Consider the following 21,772-nt stretch of genomic DNA (forward strand, 5'->3'; position numbering starts at 1 on the left):
GTAAAATGACATGCGGATACATCGGGCGTGCATCCCAACGTCACCCCGCGTCATTTAGATTTTTAGTTGGGTGGGCATGCGGCAGAATTGGCTGCACACCTGCTGAACTGTCAAAGGCCTATCAAGGCCTGTTAATTACCTAATTGAGGTCGTTGTCAGGGCTGCTTGTCCAACCTTACGGTTGGCGGGTAGGCCGGGAGCCCAGGCAGGCTTCTGAAAAAACATCAAACCTCATCCACGGGCAGGATGAGCTTTCGTGAGGGTTTTAAAAATGTTTATTAAGTTTTAACATTCAAGTAATTGACATATCCCAGCTCATGTGACAGTGTCACAAGAGGAGACATGTCAATAATTTTTTTCTTCTCCGTTCAGCACAGTTTTTAAAGTTGAAGCGATGTCCCTGAGTCAGCACTTTGCCTCAGGGAGATCTGTGGCTCCACCCCACCCGCACAGGGAGCACCCTTAATCGGCCCACCCACATAAAATGGTGGCGCGCCCCCAACTGGGGGTGCCGATTGGGAACCTGCCCGCCAGCAAACATGCCCACACAACCCCCCTGACAGGCAGAAAATTCTGCCCATGGTTACAAAGCGATCAAGGCTGGGAAATAAATATTCCAGGATACACAATATTTCAGAAAGACAGACAGAATGACAAAGGAGGAGGAGTAGCCCTGATAGTAAAGGATGACATAAGAGCGTTAATGAGAAAGGATCTGACCTCAGAAGATCATGAAGTGGAATCAGCATGGGTGGAAATTAGGAATAACAGGAGTTGGAAAACGCTAGTGGGAGTGGTCTCTAGGCCCTCTGATGGTAATGATACCATTACCCTTAAGTAAGAAATTATCAGAGCTTGTAACAAAGGAAATGTAATAATTGTGGGTGACTTTAATCTTCATATAGACTAGAAGAATCAAACTGGCAAGATTGGTCTGGAAGTTGAGGTTATAGAATGGTGGTGGCAGTGACGTAGTGGTATTGTCACTGGACTGGTAATCCAGGGACCCAGGGTAATGCTGTGGGGACCCAGGTTTGATGGTGGAATTTGAATTCAATAAAAATCTGGAATTAAATGTCCAACGGTGACCATGGAACCACTGTCAATCGTCATAAAACCCTATCTGGTTCACTAATGGTCTTTAAGGAAGGAAATCTGCCATAAAAACAAAAAGCTACTGTGGATGCTGGAAATCCAAAACAAAAACAGAATTACCTGGAAAAACTCAGCAGGCCTGGCAGCATCGGTGGAGAAGAAAAGAGTTGACGTTTCGAGTCCTCACGAACCTTCAACAGAACTGAGTAAAATTAGGAGAGAGGTGAAATATAAGCTGGTTTAAGGTGGGGGGGGCGGGGGGAGAGAAGTTGAGGGTGGGGTGGTTGTGGGGACAAGCAAGCAGTGATGGGAGCAGATAATCAAAAGATGTCACAGACAAAAGGATCAAAGAGGTGTTGAAGGTGGTGATATTATCTAAGAAAAGTGCTAATTAAGAATGGATGGCAGGACACTCAAGGTACAGGTCTAGTGGGGGTGGGGTGGAAAGACTGGCAAGGTATTAGTTGTAGATTTAAAAATAATGGAAATAGGTGGGAAAAGAAGAATCTATATAAATTATTGATAAAAAACAAAAGGGAGGGGGAAGAAACGGGGTGGGGATGGGGGGAGGGAGTTTAAGATCTAAAGTTGTTGAATTCAATATTCAGCCCGGAAGGCTGTAAAGTGCCTAGTCGGAAGATGAGGTGCTGTTCCTCCAGTTTGCTTTGGGCTTCACTGGAACAATGCAGCAAGCCAAGGACAGACATGTGGGCAAGAGAGCAGGGTGGAGTGTTAAAATGGCAAGCGACAGGGAGGTTTGAGTCTTTCTTGCGGACAGACCGCAGGTGTTCTGCAAAGCGGTCGCCCAGTTTGCGTTTGGTCTCTCCAATGTAGAGGAGACCGCATTGGGAGCAACGAATGCAGTAGACTAAGTTAGAGGAAATGCAAGTGAAATGCTGCTTCACTTGAAAGGAGTGTTTGGCCCTTGGACGGTGAGGAGAGAGGAAGTGAAGGGGCAGGTGTTGCATCTTCTGCGTGGGCATGGGGAGGTGCCATAGGTGGGGGTTGAGGAGTAGGGGGTGATGGAGGAGTGGACCAGGGTGTCCCGGAGGGAACGATCCCTACAGAATGCCGCCAGGAGGGGTGAAGGGAAGATGTGTTTGGTGGTGGCATCATGCTGGAGTTGGCGGAAATGGCGGAGGATGATCCTTTGAATGTGGAGGCTGGTGGGGTGATAAGTGAGGACAAGGGGGACCCTATCATGTTTCTGGGAAGGAGGAGAAGGCGTGAGGGAGGATGCGCGGGATATGGGCCAGACACTGTTGATGGCCCTGTCAACAACCGTGGGTGGAAAACCTCGGTTAAGGAAGAAGGAGGACATGTCAGAGGAGCTGTTTTTCAAGGTAACGTCATCAGAACAGATGCGACGGAGGTGAAGGAACTGAGAGAATGGGATGGAGTCCTTACAGGAAGTGGGGTGTGGAGCTGTAGTCGAGGTAGCTGTGGGAGTCGGTAGGCTTGTAATGGATATTGGTGGACAGTCTATCATCAGAAATTGAGACAGAGAGGTCAAGGAAGGGAAGGGAAGTGTCAGAGATGGACCATGTGAAAATGATGGAGGGGTGGAAATTGGAAGCAAAATTAATAAATTTTTCCAGGTCCCGACGAGAGCATGAAGCAGCACCGAAGTAATCATCGATGTACCGGAGAAAGAGTTGTGGGAAGGGGCCGGAGTAGGACTGGAACAAGGAATGTTCCACATACCCCATAAAGAGACAGACATAGCTGGGGCCCATGTGGGTACCCATAGCCACACCTTTTATTTGGAGGAAGTGAGAGGAGTTAAAGGAGAAATTGTTCAGTGTGAGAACAAGTTCAGCCAGACGGAGGAGAGTAGTGGTGGACGGGGATTGTTCGGGCCTCTGTTCAAGGAAGAAGCTAAGGGCCCTCAGACCATCCTGGTGGGGGGTGGAGGTGTAGAGGGATTGGACATCCATGGTGAAGAGGAAGCGGTTGGGGCCAGGGAACTGGAAATTGTTGATGTGACGTAAGGTGTCAGAGGAATCACGGATGTAGGTGGGAAGGGACTGGACAAGGGGAGAGAGAAGGGAGTCAAGATAACGAGAAATGAGTTCCGTGGGGCAGGAACAGGCTGACACGATCGGTCTGCCGGGACAGTCCTGTTTGTGGATTTTGGGTAGGAGGTAGAAGCGGGCCGTCCGAGGTTGGGCGACTATCAGGTTGGAAGTTGTGGGAGGAAGATCTCCAGAGGAGATGAGGTCAGTGACAGTCCTGGAAACAATGGCTTGATGTTCCGTGGTGGGGTCATGGTCCAGGGAGAGGTAGGAGGAAGTGTCTGCGAGTTGAATCTGCCATCCTCACCTGGTCAGGCCTACATGTGACTCCAGATCTGCAGTAATGCGGTTGACTCTTCAATTCCCTCTGAAATGGCCTAGCAAGCCATTCAGTTATATCAAACCAGTAAAAACACAATAAAAATGAATTAAAGTGGACGGACCACCCGGCATCTACCTAGGCACCGGAAACGACAATGGTAATTTCAGCCCTGCTGACCCTGCAAAGTCCTTCTTACTAACACCTGGGGGGTTGTGCCAAAATTGGGAGCGCTGTCTCTCAGATTAATCAAGCAACAGCCTGACATAGTCATCCTCACGGAATTATACCTTACAGATAATGCCCCAGACTCCATCATCACCATCCCTGGGTATGTCCTTCCCAATGGCAGGACAGACCCAGCAAACGGGGCAGCACAGTGTTATACGGTCGGGAAGGAGTTGCCCTGGGAGTCCTCAACATCGACTCCGGGCCCCATGAAGTCTCATGGCATCAGGTTAAACATGGGCAAGGAAACCTCCTGCTGATTACCACGTACCTCCCTCCCTCAGCTGATGAATCAGTGCTCCTCCATGTTGAACAGCACTTGGAGGAAGACTGAGGGTGGCAAGGGCATAGAATGTACTCTGGGTGGGGAGTTCAATGTCCATCACCAAGAGTGGCTCGGCAGCACTACTGCTGACCGAGCTGGCCGAGTCCTAAAGGACATAGCTGCTAGACTGGGTCTGCGGCAGGTGGTGATTTTTATTTTCCTTATTCATTCATGGGATGTGGGCTTCGCTGGCTGGGCCAGCATTTATTGCCCATCCCTAGTTGCCCTTGAGAAGGTGGCGTTGAGCTGCCTTCTTGAACCGCTGCAGTCAATATGGTGTAGGTACACCCACAGTGCTGTTAGGGAGGGAGTTACAGGGTCAAAACCCAGCGACAGTGAAGGAACGGCGATATATTTCCAAGTCATGATGGTGAGCGACTTGGAGGGGAACTTCCAGGTGGTGGTGTTCCCATGTATCTGCTGTCCTTCTCCCTCTGGATGGTAGTGGTCGTGGGTTTGCAAGGTGCTGTCAAAGGAGACTTTGGTGAATTCCTGCAGTGCATCTTGTAGATGGTACACACTGCTGCTATTGTGTGTTGGTGGTGGAGGGAGTGAATGTTTGTGGATGGGGTGTCAATCAAGCGGCTGCTTTGTCCTGGACGGTGTCAAGCTTCTTGAGTGTTGTGGGAGCTGCACTCATCCAGGCAAGTGGAGAGTATTCCATCACACTCCTGACTTGTGCCTTGCAGATGGTGGACAGGCTTTGGGGAGTCAGGAGGTGAGTTACTTATCACACTATTGCTAGCCTCTGACCTGCTCTTGTAGTCACAGTATTTATATGGCTAGTCCAGTTCAGTTTCTGGTCAATAGTTACCCCCAGGATGTTGATAATGGGGGTTTTAAGTGATGGTAATGCGATTGAACATCAAGGGGCGATGGTTAGATTCTTTCTTGTTGGAGATGGTTATTGTTTGACCCGTGAGTGGCATGAATGTTACTTGCCACATGTCAGCCCAAGCCTGGATATTGTCCAGGTCTTGCTGCATTTGGACATGGACTGCTTCAGTATCTGAGGAGTCGCGAATGGTACTGAACATTGTGTAATCATCAGCGAACATCCCCACTTCTGACCTTATGATGGAAGAAAGGTCATTGATGAAGCAGCTGAAGATGGTTGGGCCGAGGACATTACCCTGAGGAACTCCCGCAGTGATGTCCTGAAGCTGAGATGATTGACCTTCAACAACCACAACCATCTTCCTTTGTGCTAGGTATGACTCCAACCAGTGGAAAGTTTTCCCCCTGATTCCCATTGACTCCAGTTTTGCTAGGGCTCCTTGATGCCACACTCGGTCAAATGCAGCCATGATGTCAAGGGCAGTCACTCTCACCTCACCTCTGGGGTTCAGCTCTTTTGTTCATGTTTGAGCCAAGGCTGTAAAGAGGTCAGAAGCTGAGTGGCCCTGGTGGAACCCAAAATGGGCATCAGTGAGCAGGTTGTTGCTAAGCAAGTGCCGCTTGATAGCACTGTTGATGACCCCTTCCATCACTTTACTGATGATGGAGAGTAGACTGATGGGGCGGTAAATGGCTGGTTGGATTTCTCCTGCTTTTTGCGTACAGAACATAGCTGGGCTATTTTCCACATAGCCGGGTAGATGCCAGTGTCGTAGCTGGAATAGCTTGGCTAGGGGTGTGGCAAGTTCTGGGGCACAAGTCTTCAGTACTATTACTGGTATATTGTCCAGTGCAGTATCCAGTGCCTTCAGCTGTTTCATGATATCCTGGGGGGGTGAATCGAGTTGACTGAAGACTGGCATCTGTGATGCTGGGGACCTCTGGAGGAGGCCGAGATGGATCATCCACTTGGCACTTCTGGCTGAAGATTGTTGCAAATGCTTCAGCCTTATCTTTTGCACTGATGTGCTGGCCTCCCCCATCATTGAGGATGGGGATATTTGTGGAGCCTCCTCCTCCAGTGAGTTGTTTAATTGTCTACCACCATTCACAACTGGATGTGGCAGGACTGCAGAGCTTATATCTGATCTGTTGGTTGTGGAATCGCTTATTTCTGTCTATCATATGCTGCTTATGCTGTTTGGCAAGCAAGTAGTCCTGTGTCATAGCTTCACCAGGTTGACAGCTCATTTTTAGGTATGCCTGATGCTGCTCCTGGCATGCCCTCCTGCACTCTTCATTGAACCAGGGTTGGTCCCCTGGCTTGGTGGTAATGGTAGAGTGGGGGATATGCCAGGCCATGAGGTTACAGATTGTGTTCGAGTACAATTCTGCTGCTGCTGATGGCCCACAGCGCCTCATGGATGCCCCGTCTTGAGGTTCTGAATCCATTTGAAATCTATCCCATTTAGCACAGTGGTAGTGCCACACAACACGATGAAGGTATCCTCAGTGTGAAGGTGGGATTTCGTCTCCACAACAACTGTGTGGTGGTCAATCCTACAGATACTGTCATGGACAGATGGATCTGCAGCAGGCAGGCTGGCGAGGATGAGGCCAAGTATGTTTTTCCCTCTTGCTGGCTCTTACCACCTGCCGCAGACACAGTCTAGCAGTTATGTCCTTTAGGACTCAGCCAGCAGTGGTGCTTCTGAGCCACTCTTGGTGATGGACATTGAAGGCCCCCACCCAGAGTACATTCTGCACCCTTACCACCTTCAGTGCTTCCTCCAAGTGATGCTTAACATGGAGGAGCACTGATTCATCAGCTGAGGGAGGGCGGTACGTGGTAATCAACAGGAGATTTCCTTGCTCATGTTTGACTTGATGCCATGAGACTTCATGGAGTTGATGTTGAGGACTCCCAGGGCAACTCCCTCCCGACTGTATACCACTGTGCTGCCACTTTTGTTGGGTCTGTCCTGCCGGTGGGACAGGACATACCCAGGGATGGTGATGGTGGTGTCTGGTGCATTATCTGTCAGATATGATTCCGTGAGGATGACTATGTCAGGCTGTTGCTTGGCTAGTCTGAGACAGCTCTCCCAATTTTGGCACTAGCCCCCCGATGTTAGTAAGGAGGACTTTGCAGGGTCAATTGGGTTGAGTTTGCCATTGTCATTTCCAGTGCCTCCAGTTTCATGAGATTGCATAGCGGTTTGAGACACTGAGTGGCTTGGTCAGCCATTTCAGAATCAACCAAATATGGGTCTGGAGTTACATGTAAGCCAGGTCTTGATAAGGACGGCAGGTTTTCTTCCTGAAAGGTCATTAGTGAACCAGATGGGATTTTACAACAATGGTCATCATTAGACTTTTAATTCGAGATTTTTTTTAATTGAATCTAAATTCCATCATCTGCTGTGGCAGGATTCAAACAGGAGTCCCCAGGCATAACGCTGGGTCTCTGGATTACTAATCCAGCGACAATACCACTACGCCATCACCTCCCAACTTCCTAAGTGGGTGGTAGAGGCACATTCTTTCGAGGTATTCGAAAGGGAATTGAATTGCTATCTGAAAAGAAGGAATGTGCAAGGTTACAGGGATAAAACAGTGGGATTCAGTAGAATGCTGTTTCGGAGAACCAGTGCAAACTTGATGGGCCGAATGTCCTTTTTCTGCGCCACAAAGATTCTGTGATTCTGAGGTGCAGCAAAGGAAGGCAAATTTTTTTTTTATTCATTCACGGGCTGTGGGTGTCGCTGGCTGGGCCCAGCATTTATTGCCCATCCCTAGTTGCCCTTGAGAAGGTGGTGGTGAGCTGCCTTCTTGAACCGCTGCAATCCATATGGTGTAGGTACACCCACAGTGCTGTTAGGAAGGGAGTTCCAGGATTTTGACCCAGCGACACTGAAGGAACGGCGATATATTTCCAAGTCAGGATGGTGAGTGACTTGGAGGGGAACTTCCATGTGGCATTCCCATGTATCTGCTGCCCTTGTCCTTCTAGATGGTAGTGGTCATGGGTTTGGAAGGTGTTGATAAAGGAGTCTTGATGAATTCCTGCAGTGCATCTTGTAGATGGTACACACTGCTGCTACTGTATGTCAGTGGTGGAGGGAATGAATGTTTGTGGATGTGGTGCCAATCAAGTGGGCTGCTTTGTCCTGGATGGTGTCAAGCTTCTTGAGTGTTGTCGGAGCTGCACTCATCCAGGCAAGTGAGGAGTATTCCATCACACTCCTGACTTTGTGCCTTGTAGGTGGTGGACAAGCTTTGGGGAGTCAGGAGGCGAGTTACTCACCACAGACATGTTAGCATGTTGGCTTTTATTGCAAGGGGATTGAAGTATAAGAATATAGAAGTCTTTCTACAATTGTATAGGGTTTTGGTGAGTCGGCATCAGGAGTACTATGTGCAGTTTTGGTCTCCACATTAAAGAAAGGATATTCTTGCATTGGAGGCGGTACTGCGAAGGTTCACTAGATTAGTCCCTGGGATGAAGGGCTTGTCCTATGATGATAGGCTGAGTAAATTGGACCTATATTCTCTGAAGTTTAGAAGAATGAGAGACGAACTCATTGAAACATACGGAATTCTGAAGGGGCTTAATAGGATGGATGTTGAGAGATTGTTTCCACCGGTCGGGGAATCTAAAACACAGGGGCACAGTCTCAGGATAAGGAGCCGATCATTTAGGACTGAGATGAGGAGAAATTTCTTCACTCAAAAGGTTGTAAATATTTGATGTGGATGCTCCATCATTGAATTAATTTAAGGCTGGGATAGACAGATCTTTCATGTCTCAGGGAATTAAGGGATATGGGGAATGGGTGGGAAAGTGGAGCTAAAGTCCAGGATTAGCCATGATCATATTATTGAGAGTTCCTTCTCCCTTATTACAGAGAGGTTCACCTGCTTCATTACAGACATCTCCCTCTCCCTTCATACTGAGAGCTCCCTTTACCATATTACTGGGAGCTCCCTCATTACATCCAGCTCCATCTCCCTTATTACAGATTGTTCCCTCTCTGCTATTACGATGAGCTCCATCTTCTTTCTTTTTGAGTTCTTCAGCCTCTCTATGTCTGAAACCTCCACCTTCATTTCTAAGAGGTATGTTAGGAAAGATTTTGCCAATTGGACAGACAATGTGACATTGGCGGAAAAGCAGGTTTCCAGTGCACAGGGTAGACGGCGGGATTTCCTCCTCAGTTTTATGGATAACAGTGATTTCAGCTGGTCTGGCAGTTCAGAAACCTCAGCACCACCACCAGGAACATGGTCACTGCTGAGGCCAACTGCAAACCTGCTGAATTCAGCAGGGAGGGAAAAATATTTAAAAACAATGAATGACCCCATTACTGGCGGGGTTGGGGGGAAATCCCATGTGGGGAAATCTCTCCCCTTCACTCTCTCTCCCCTCAACTCACACTGCCTTCACTCTCGATCCCCTTCACACTCTCCTCTCCACTCACACTGCATTCACTCTCTCTCCCCTTCACTCTCTTTCCCCTTCACAATCTCTCCTCTACACTCAAACTGCCTTCACTCGCTTTCTCCTTCACTCTCTCTCCTCTCCACTCACACTGCCTTCACTCTCTCTCCCCTTCACACACTCTCCCCTCAAATCACACTGCCATCACTCTCTCTCCCCTTCACACTGTCACCTCTCCACTCACACTGCATTCATTCTCTCTCCCCTTCACACTCTCTCCTCTCCACTCACACTGCTTTCACTCTCTCTCCCCTTCACTCTCTCTCCTCTCCACTCACACTGCCTTCACTCTCTCTCCCCTTCACTCTCTCTCCTCTCCACTCACATTGCCTTCACTCTCTCTCTCATTCAAACTCTCACCCCTTCGCTCTCTCTCCTCTACACTCACACTGCCTTCACTCTCTCCCCTTCACTCTCTCTCCTCTACACTCACACTGCCTTCACTCTCTCTACCCTTCAGTCTCTCTCCTCGACACACACTGCATTCACTCTCTCTCTCCATCACTCTCTCTCCTCTCCACTCATACTGTCTTCACACTCTCCCTTCACTCACTATCCCCTTCACTCTCTTGCCTCTACACTCACACCGCCATCACTCTCTCCTCTTCACTCTCAATCCTCTACACTCACACAGCCTTCACTCTCTCTCCCCTTCACTCTCTCTCCCCTCAACTCACACTTCCTTCACACTCCGTCCACTTCACTCTCTCCTCTCCACTCACACTGCCTTCACTCTCTCTCCCATTCACTCTCTCTCCTCTCCACGCACACTGCCTTCACTCTCTCTCCCCTTCACTCTCTCTCCCCTTCACTCTCTCTCCTCTACACTCACACTGCCTAAACTCACTCTCCCCTGCACTCTCTCTCCTCTCCACTCACACTGCCTTCACTCTCTCTCCCCTTCACTCTCTCTCCTCTCCACTCACACTGCCTTCACTCTCTCTCACCTTCACTCTCACTCCTCTACACTCACACTGCCTTCATTCTCTCCCCCCTTCACTCTCACTCCTCTACACACACTCTATCCCTTTCACTCTCTCTTCTCTTCACTCACACTGCCTTCACACTCCCTCCCCTTCACTCTCTCTCCCCTTCACACTCTCTCCCCTTCACTCTCTCTCCCCTTCAATCTCTCTCCTCTCCACTCACACTGCCTTCACTATCTCCCCTTCACTCTCTCCTCTCCACTCACAATGCCTTCACTCTCTCTCCCCTTCACTCTCACTCCTCTACACTCACACTGCCTTCACTCTCTCTCCCTTCACTCTCTCTTCTCCACTGACACTGCCTTCACACTCTCTCCCCTTCACTCTCTCTCCTATCCACTCACACTGCCTTCACTCTCTCTCTGCTTCACTCACTCTCCCCTTCACTCTCACTCCTCTACACTCACACTGCCTTCACTCTCTCTCTCCTTCACTCTCTCTCCTCTCCACTCACATTGCCTTCACTCTCTCTCTCATTCAAACTCTCACCCCTTCGCTCTCTCTCCTCTACACTCACACTGCCTTCACTCTCTCCCCTTCACTCTCACTCCTCTACACTCACACTGCCTTCATTCTCACCCCCTTCACTCTCACTCCTCTACACACACTCTATCCCTTTCACTCTCTCTTCTATTCACTCACACTGCCTTCACACTCCCTCCCCTTCACTCTCTCTCCCCTTCACACTCTCTCCCCTTCACTCTCTCTCCCCTTCAATCTCTCTCCTCTCCACTCACACTGCCTTCACTATCTCCCCTTCACTCTCTCCTCTCCACTCACAATGCCTTCACTCTCTCTCCCCTTCACTCTCACTCCTCTACACTCACACTGCCTTCACTCTCTCTCCCTTCACTCTCTCTTCTCCACTGACACTGCCTTCACACTCTCTCCCCTTCACTCTCTCTCCTATCCACTCACACTGCCTTCACTCTCTCTCTGCTTCACTCACTCTCCCCTTCACTCTCACTCCTCTACACTCACACTGCCTTCACTCTCTCTCCCCTTCACTCTCTCTCCTCTCCACTCACATTGCCTTCACTCTCTCTCTCATTCAAACTCTCACCCCTTCGCTCTCTCTCCTCTACACTCACACTGCCTTCACTCTCTCCCCTTCACTCTCACTCCTCTACACTCACACTGCCTTCATTCTCACCCCCTTCACTCTCACTCCTCTACACACACTCTATCCCTTTCACTCTCTCTTCTATTCACTCACACTGCCTTCACACTCCCTCCCCTTCACTCTCTCTCCCCTTCACACTCTCTCCCCTTCACTCTCTCTCCCCTTCAATCTCTCTCCTCTCCACTCACACTGCCTTCACTATCTCCCCTTCACTCTCACTCCTCTACACTCACACTGCCTTCACTCTCTATCCCTTCACTCTCTCTTCTCCACTGACACTGCCTTCACTCTCTCTCCCCTTCACTCTCTCTCCTATCCACTCACACTGCCTTCACTCTCTCTCCGCTTCACTCTCTCTCCCCTTCACTCTCACTCCTCTACACTCACACTGCCTTCAATCTCTCTCCCCTTCACTCTCTCTCCTATCCACTCAAACTGCCTTCACTCTCTCTCCCCTTCACTCTCTCGCCTCTCCACTCACACTGCCTTCACTCTCTCCCCTTCACTCTCTCTCCCCCTCACTCTCTCTCCTCTCCACTCTCTCTCCTGTACACTCACACCGCCTTCACTCTCTCTCCACTTCAAAGTCTCTCCTCTCCACTCACACTGCCTTCACTCTCTCTCCCCTTCACACTCTCTCCTCTCCACTCACACTGCATTCACTCTCTCTCCCCTTCACACTCTCTCCTCTCCACTCACACTGCATTCACTATCTCTCCCCTTCACACTCTCTCCTCTACACTCACACTGCCTTCACTCTCTCTCCCCTTCACTCTATCTTCTTTCCACACACACTGCCTTCAATCTCACCCCCCTTAATTCTCACTCCTCTACACACACTGTCTCCCTTTCACTTCTCTTCTCGTCACTCTCTCTCCCCTTCATTCTATCTCCCCTCCACTCACACTGCCTTCACTTTCTCTCCCCTTAACACTCCCTCCCGTTCACACTGTCTCCCCTTCACTCTCTCTCCCCTTCACTCTCTCTCCCCTTCACTCTCTCCCCTCTCCACTCACACTGCCATCACTCCCTCTCCAGTTCACTCTCATTCCTCTACACTCACACTGCCTTCACTCTCTCTCCCCTTCACTCTCTTTCCCCTTCACAATCTCTCCTCTACACTCAAACTGCCTTCACTCGCTTTCTCCTTCACTCTCTCTGCTCTCCACTCACACTGCCTTCACTCTCTCTCCCCTTCACACACTCTCCCCTCAACTCACACTGCCATCACTCTCTCTCCCCTTCACACTGTCACCTCTCCACTCACACTGCATTCATTCTCTCTCCCCTTCACACTCTCTCCTCTCCACTCACACTGCTTTCACTCTCTCTCCCCTTCACTCTCTCTCCTCTCCACTCACACTGCCTTCACTCTCTCTCCCCTTCACTCTCTCTCCTCTCCACTCACATTGCCTTCACTCTCTCTCTCATTCAAACTCTCACCCCTTCGCTCTCTCTCCTCTACACTCACACTGCCTTCACTCTCTCCCCTTCACTCTCTCTCCTCTACACTCACACTGCCTTCACTCTCTCTACCCTTCAGTCTCTCTCCTCGACACACACTGCATTCACTCTCTCTCTCCATCACTCTCTCTCCTCTCCACTCATACTGTCTTCACACTCTCCCTTCACTCACTATCCCCTTCACTCTCTTGCCTCTACACTCACACCGCCATCACTCTCTCCTCTTCACTCTCAATCCTCTACACTCACACAGCCTTCACTCTCTCTCCCCTTCACTCTCTCTCCCCTCAACTCACACTTCCTTCACACTCCGTCCACTTCACTCTCTCCTCTCCACTCACACTGCCTTCACTCTCTCTCCCATTCACTCTCTCTCCTCTCCACGCACACTGCCTTCACTCTCTCTCCCCTTCACTCTCTCTCCCCTTCACTCTCTCTCCTCTACACTCACACTGCCTTCACTCACTCTCTCACCTTCACTCTCTCTCCTCTCCACTCACACTGCCTTCACTCTCTCTCCCCTTCACTCTCTCTCCTCTCCACTCACACTGCCTTCACTCTCTCTCACCTTCACTCTCACTCCTCTACACTCACACTGCCTTCATTCTCTCCCCCCTTCACTCTCACTCCTCTACACACACTCTATCCCTTTCACTCTCTCTTCTCTTCACTCACACTGCCTTCACACTCCCTCCCCTTCACTCTCTCTCCCCTTCACACTCTCTCCCCTTCACTCTCTCTCCCCTTCAATCTCTCTCCTCTCCACTCACACTGCCTTCAATATCTCCCCTTCACTCTCTCCTCTCCACTCACAATGCCTTCACTCTCTCTCCCCTTCACTCTCACTCCTCTACACTCACACTGCCTTCACTCTCTCTCCCTTCACTCTCTCTTCTCCACTGACACTGCCTTCACACTCTCTCCCCTTCACTCTCTCTCCTATCCACTCACACTGCCTTCACTCTCTCTCTGCTTCACTCACTCTCCCCTTCACTCTCACTCCTCTACACTCACACTGCCTTCACTCTCTCTCCCCTTCACTCTCTCTCCTCTCCACTCACATTGCCTTCACTCTCTCTCTCATTCAAACTCTCACCCCTTCGCTCTCTCTCCTCTACACTCACACTGCCTTCACTCTCTCCCCTTCACTCTCTCTCCTCTACACTCACACTGCCTTCACTCTCTCTACCCTTCAGTCTCTCTCCTCGACACACACTGCATTCACTCTCTCTCTCTCCATCACTCTCTCTCCTCTCCACTCATACTGTCTTCACACTCTCCCTTCACTCACTCTCCCCTTCACTCTCTCGCCTCTCCACTCACACCGCCATCACTCTCTCCTCTTCACTCTCAATCCTCTACACTCACACTGCCTTCACTCTCTCTCCCCTTCACTCTCTCTCCCCTCAACTCACACTTCCTTCACACTCCGTCCACTTCACTCTCTCCTCTCCACTCACACTGCCTTCACTCTCTCTCCCATTCACTCTCTCTCCTCTCCACGCACATTGCCTTCACTCTATCTCCCCTTCACTCTCTCTCCCCTTCACTCTCTCTCCTCTACACTCACACTGCCTTCACTCTCTCTCCCCTTCACTCTCTCTCCTCTCCACTCACACTGCCTTCACTCTCTCTCCCCTTCACTCTCTCTCCTCTCCACTCACACTGCCTTCACTCTCTCTCACCTTCACTCTCACTCCTCTACACTCACACTGCCTTCATTCTCACCCCCTTCACTCTCACTCCTCTACACACACTCTATCCCTTTCACTCTCTCTTCTATTCACTCACACTGCCTTCACACTCCCTCCCCTTCACTCTCTCTCCCCTTCACACTCTCTCCCCTTCACTCTCTCTCCCCTTCAATCTCTCTCCTCTCCACTCACACTGCCTTCACTATCTCCCCTTCACTCTCTCTCCTCTCCACTCACAATGCCTTCACTCTCTCTCCCCTTCACTCTCACTCCTCTACACTCACACTGCCTTCACTCTCTATCCCTTCACTCTCTCTTCTCCACTGACACTGCCTTCACTCTCTCTCCCCTTCACTCTCTCTCCTATCCACTCACACTGCCTTCACTCTCTCTCCGCTTCACTCTCTCTCCCCTTCACTCTCACTCCTCTACACTCACACTGCCTTCAATCTCTCTCCCCTTCACTCTCTCTCCTATCCACTCAAACTGCCTTCACTCTCTCTCCCCTTCACTCTCTCGCCTCTCCACTCACACTGCCTTCACTCTCTCCCCTTCACTCTCTCTCCCCCTCACTCTCTCTCCTCTCCACTCTCTCTCCTGTACACTCACACCGCCTTCACTCTCTCTCCACTTCAAAGTCTCTCCTCTCCACTCACACTGCCTTCACTCTCTCTCCCCTTCACACTCTCTCCTCTCCACTCACACTGCATTCACTCTCTCTCCCCTTCACACTCTCTCCTCTCCACTCACACTGCATTCACTATCTCTCCCCTTCACACTCTCTCCTCTACACTCACACTGCCTTCACTCTCTCTCCCCTTCACTCTATCTTCTTTCCACACACACTGCCTTCAATCTCACCCCCCTTAATTCTCACTCCTCTACACACACTGTCTCCCTTTCACTTCTCTTCTCGTCACTCTCTCTCCCCTTCATTCTATCTCCCCTCCACTCACACTGCCTTCACTTTCTCTCCCCTTAACACTCCCTCCCGTTCACACTGTCTCCCCTTCACTCTCTCTCCCCTTCACTCTCTCTCCCCTTCACTCTCTCCCCTCTCCACTCACACTGCCATCACTCCCTCTCCAATTCACTCTCATTCCTCTACACTCACACTGCCTTCACTCTCTCTCCCGTTTACTCTCACTCCTCTACATTCTCGCTCCTCTCCACTCACACTGCCTTCACTCTCTCTCCCCTTCACTCTCTCTCCTCTCCACTCACACTGCCTTCACTCTCTCTCCCCTTCACTCACTCTCCTCTCCACTCACACTACCTTCTCTCTCTCTCCCGTTTACTCTCTCTCCCCTTCTCTCTCTCTACCCTTCACTGTCTCTCCTCTACACTCACACCGCTTTCACTCTCTCTCCACTTCACACTACCTCCTCTCCACTCACACTGCCTTCACTCTCTCTCCCCTTCACTCTCTCTCCTCTCCACTCACACTGCCTTCACTCTCTCTCCCCTTCACTCACTCTCCTCTCCACTCACACTACCTTCTCTCTCTCTCCCGTTTACTCTCTCTCCCCTTCTCTCTCTCTACCCTTCACTGTCTCTCCTCTACACTTACACTGCCTTCACTCTCTCTCCACTTCACACTACCTCCTCTCCACTCACACTGCCTTCACTCTCTCTCCACTTCACACTACCTCCACTCCACTCACACTGCCTTCACACTCTCTCCCCTTCACACTCTCTCCTCTCCACTCACACTGCATTCACTCTCTCTCCCCTTCACACTCTCCCCTCTCCACTCACACTGCATTCACTCTCTCTCCCCTTCACACTCTCTCCTCTCCAATCACACTGCCTTCACTCACTCTCCCCTTCACTCTCTCTCCACTCCACTCACACTTCCTTCACTCTCTCTCTCATTCACTCTCTCTCCCCTTAACTCTCTCTCCTGCACACTCACACCGCCTTCACTCTCTCCCCTTCACTCTCTCTCCCCTTCACTCGCTCTCATCTCCACTCACACTGCCTTCACTCTCTCTCCCCTTCACTCTCTCTCCTCTCCAATCACACTGCCTTCACTCTCTCCCCTCTTAAGTCTCTCTCCTCTACACTCACACTGCATTCACTCTCTCTCCTTCACTCTCTCCTCTCCACTCACACTGCCTTCACTTTCTCTTTCCCTTCACTCTCTCTCCCCTTCACTCTCTCGCCTCTCCACTCACACTGCCTTCACTCTCTCTCTCCCTTCACTCTCTCTCCTCTACACTCACACTGCATTCACTCTCTCTCCTTCACTCTCTCCTCTCCACTCACACTGCCTTCACTTTCTCTCTCCCTTCACTCTCTCTCCCCTTCACTCTCTCGTCTCTCCACACACACTGCCTTCAATCTCTCCCCCCTTAATTCTCACTCCTCTACACACACTCTCTCCCTTTCACTTCTCTTCTCTTCACTCACACTGCCCTCACTCCCTCTCCCATTCGCTCTCAGTCCTCTACACTCACACTGCCTTCTCTCTCTCCCTTCACTCTCTCTCCTCTTCACACTCTCTCCCCTTCACTCTCTCTCACCTTCACTCTCTCTCCCCTTCAATCTATCTCCTCTCCACTCACACTGCCTTCACTTTCTCTCCCCTTAACACTCTCTCCCCTTCACACTGTCTCCCCTTCACTCTCTCTCCCCTTCACTCTCTCTCCCCTTCACTCTCTCCCCTCTCCACTCACACTGCCATCACTCCCTCTCCAGTTCACTCTCATGCCTCTACACTCACACTGCCTTCACTCTCTCTCCCATACACTCTCACTCCTCTACACTCACACTGCCTTCACTCTCTCTCCCATTCACTCTCACTCCTCTACATTCTCTCTCCTCTCCACTCAAACTGCCTTCACTCTCTCTCCCCTTCACTCTCTCTCCTCTCCACTCACACTGCCTTCACTCTCTCTCCCCTTCACTCTCTCTCCTCTCCACTCACACTGCCTTCACTCTCTCTCCCGTATACTCTCTCCCCCCTTCTCTCTCTCTACCCTTCACTTTCTCTCCTCTACACTCACACTGCCTTCACTCTCTCTCCCCTTCACTCTCTCTCCCCTTCACTCTCTCCCCTCTCCACTCAAACTGCCATCACTCCCTCTCCAGTTCACTCTCATTCCTCTACAATCACACTGCCTTCACCCTCTCTCCCCTTCACTCTCTCTCCCCTTCACTCTCTCCCCTTCACTCTCTCTCCCCTTCACTCTCTCTCCTCTCCACTCACACTGACTTCACTCTCTCCCCTTCACTCTCACTCCTCTCCACTCACACTGCCTTCACACTCTCTCCCCTTCACTCTCATTCCTCTACACACACTTTCTCCCCTTCACTCTCTCTCCTCTCCACTCACACTGCCTTCACACTCTCTCCCCTTCACTCTCATTCCTCTACACACACTCCCTCCCCTTCAGTCTCTCTCCCCTTCACTCTCTCTCCCCTTCACTCTCTCTCCACTTCACTCTCTCTCCTCTCCACTAACACTGCCTTCACTCTCTCTCCCCTTCACTCTCTCTCCTCTAAACTCACACTGCATTCAATCTCTCTAACTTTCACTCTCTCTCCTCTACACTCACACGGCCTTCACACTCTCTCCCCTTCACTCTCTCTCCTCTACACTCACACAGCCTTCAGTCTGTCTCCCCTTCACTCTTTCTCATCTCCACTCACACTGCCTTGAATCTCTCTCCCCTTCACTCTCTCTCCTCTACACTCACACTGCCTCCAAACTCTCTCCCCTTCACTCTCTCTCCCCTTCACACTCTTTCCTCTCCACTCATACTGTTTTCACAGTATCCCGTTCACTCTCTCTCCTCTCCACTCACACTCCCTTCAGTCTCTCCCCTTCACTCTCTCACTTCTCTACTCACACTGCCTTCAATCTCTCTCTCCCCTTCATTCTCTCTCCTCTCCACTCACACTGCCTTCAATCTCTCACCCCTTCACTCTCTCTCCTCTCCACTCACACTGCCTTCACTCTCTCTCCCCTTCACTCTCTCTCCTCTCCACTCACACTGTCTTTACACTCTCTACCTTACACTCTCTCTCCTCTCCACTCACACTGTCTTCACACTCTCTACCCTACCCTCACTCTACTCCACTCACACTGTTATCACACTCTCTACCCTACGCACTCTCACCTCTCCACTCACTCTGCCTTCACTCTCTCTCCCCTTCACTCTCTCTCCCCTTCACTCTCTCTCCTCTCCACTCACACTACCTTCACTCTCTCTCCCCTTCACTCTCTCTCCTCTCCACTCACACTGCCTTCACTCTCTCTCCCCTTCACACTCTCTCCACTCCACTCACACTCCCTTCACTCTCTCTCCCCTTCACTCTCTCTCCCCTTCACTCTCTTTCCCCCCACTCACACTGCCATCACTCTCTCTCCCCTTCACTCTGACTCCTCTCCACTAACACTGCAATCACTCTCTCTGCCCTTCACTCTCTCTCCCATTCACTCTCTCTCCTCTCCACTCACACTGCCTTCACTCTCTCTCCCCTTCACTCTCTACCCTCTACACTCACACTGCCTTCACTCTCTCCTCCCTTCACTATCTCTCCTCTCCACTCACACTGCCTTCACTCTCTCCTCATCACTCCCTCTCCTCAACACTCACACTGCCTTCACTCTCTCTCCCCTTCACTCTCTCTCCTCACCACTCACACTGCCTTCACTCTCTCCTCTTCACTCTCTCTCATCTCCACTCACTCTGCCCTCACTCTCTCTCCTCATCACTCCCTCTCCTCAACGCTCACACGGCCTTCACTCTCTCTCCCCTTCACACTCTCTCCTCACCACTCAAACTGTCTTCACTCTCTCCCCTTCACTCTCTCGCCTCTCCACTCACACCGCCATCACTCTCTCCTCTTCACTCTCAATCCTCTACACTCACACTGCCTTCACTCTCTCTCCCCTTCACTCTCTCTCCCCTCAACTCACACTTCCTTCACACTCGGTCCACTTCACTCTCTCCTCTCCACTCACACTACCTTCACTCTCTCTCCCGTTTACTCTCTCTCCCCTTCTCTCTCTCTACCCTTCACTGTCTCTCCTCTACACTCACATCGCTTTCACTCTCTTTCCACTTCACACTACCTCCTCTCCACTCACACTGCCTTCACTCTCTCTCCACTTCACACTACCTCCACTCCACTCACACTGCCTTCACACTCTCTCCCCTTCACACTCTCTCCTCTCCACTCAAAATGCCTTCACTCTCTCTCCCCTTCACTCTCTTTCCCCTTCACAATCTCTCCTCGACACTCAAACTGCCTTCACTCTCTCTCCCCTTCACTCTCTCTCCTCTCCACTCACATTGCCTTCACTCTCTCTCTCATTCAAACTCTCACCCCTTCGCTCTCTCTCCTCTACACTCACACTGCCTTCACTCTCTCCCCTTCACTCTCTCTCCTCTACACTCACACTGCCTTCACTCTCTCTACCCTTCAGTCTCTCTCCTCGACACACACTGCATTCACTCTCTCTCTCCATCACTCTCTCTCCTTTCCACTCATACTGTCTTCACACTCTCTCTCCCTTCACTCACTCTCCCCTTCACTCTCTCGCCTCTCCACTCACACCGCCATCACTCTCTCCTCTTCACTCTCAATCCTCTACACTCACACTTCCTTCACTCTCTCTCCCCTTCACTCTCTCTCCCCTCAACTCACACTTCCTTCACACTCCGTCCACTTCACTCTCTCCTCTCCACTCACACTGCCTTCACTCTCTCTCCCCTTCACTCTCTCTCCTCTCCACTCACATTGCCTTCACTCTCTCTCTCATTCAAACTCTCACCCCTTCACTCTCTCTCCTCTACACTCACACTGCCTTCACTCTCTCCCCTTCACTCTCTCTCCTCTACACTCACACTGCCTTCACTCTCTCTACCCTTCAGTCTCTCTCCTCGACACACACCGCATTCACTCTCTCTCTCCATCACTCTCTCTCCTCTCCACTCATACTGTCTTCACACTCTCTCTCCCTTCACTCACTCTCCCCTTCACTCTCTCGCCTCTACACTCACACCGCCATCACTCTCTCCTCTTCACTCTCAATCCTCTACACTCACACTTCCTTCACTCTCTCTCCCCTTCACTCTCTCTCCCCTCAACTCACACTTCCTTCACACTCCGTCCACTTCACTCTCTCCTCTCCACTCACACTGACTTCACTCTCTCTCCCATTCACTCTCTCTCCTCTCCACGCACACTGCCTTCACTCTCTCTCCCCTTCACTCTCTCTCCCCTTCACTCTCTCTCCTCTACACTCACACTGCCTTCACTCACTCTCCCCTTCACTCTCTCTCCTCTCCAGTCACACTGCCTTCACTCTCTCTCCCCTTCACTCTCTCTCCTCTCCACTCACACTGCCTTCACTCTCTCTCACCTTCACTCTCACTCCTCTACACACACTCTATCCCTTTCACTCTCTCTTCTCTTCACTCACACTGCCTTCACACACCCTCCCCTTCACTCTCTCTCCCCTTCACACTCTCTCCCCTTCACTCTCTCTCCCCTTCACTCTCACTCCTCTACACTCACACTGCCTTCACTCTCTCTCCCTTCACTCTCTCTTCTCCACTGACACTGCCTTCACACTCTCTCCCCTTCACTCTCTCTCCTATCCACTCACACTGCCTTCACTCTCTCTCCGCTTCACTCTCTCTCCCCTTCACTCTCACTCCTCTACACTCACACTGCCTTCACTCTCTCTCCCCTTCACTCTCTCTCCTCTCCACTCACATTGCCTTCACTCTCTCTCTCATTCAAACTCTCACCCCTTCGCTCTTTCTCCTCTACACTCACACTTCCTTCTCTCTCTCCCCTTCACTCTCTCTCCTCTCCACTCACACTGCCTTCACTTTCTCTCCCCTTAACACTCTCTCCCCTTCACACTGTCTCCCCTTCACTCTCTCTCCCCTTCACTCTCTCTCCCCTTCACTCTCTCCCCTCTCCACTCACACTGCCATCACTCCCTCTCCAGTTCACCCTCATTCCTCTACAATCACGCTGCCTTCACTCTCTCTCCCCTTCACTCTCTCTCCCCTCCACGCACACTGCCTTCACTCTCTCTCCCCTTCACTCTCTCTCCCCTTCACTCTCTCTCCTCTCCACTCACACTGCCTTTACTCTCTCCGCTTCACCCTCTTTCCCTTTCAATATCTCTCCTCTACACTCAAACTGTCTTCATTCTCT

The sequence above is a fragment of the Cetorhinus maximus genome, chromosome 15 (assembly GCF_964194155.1).
Source record: "Cetorhinus maximus chromosome 15, sCetMax3.hap1.1, whole genome shotgun sequence".
Classification (NCBI taxonomy): Eukaryota; Metazoa; Chordata; class Chondrichthyes; order Lamniformes; family Cetorhinidae; genus Cetorhinus; species Cetorhinus maximus.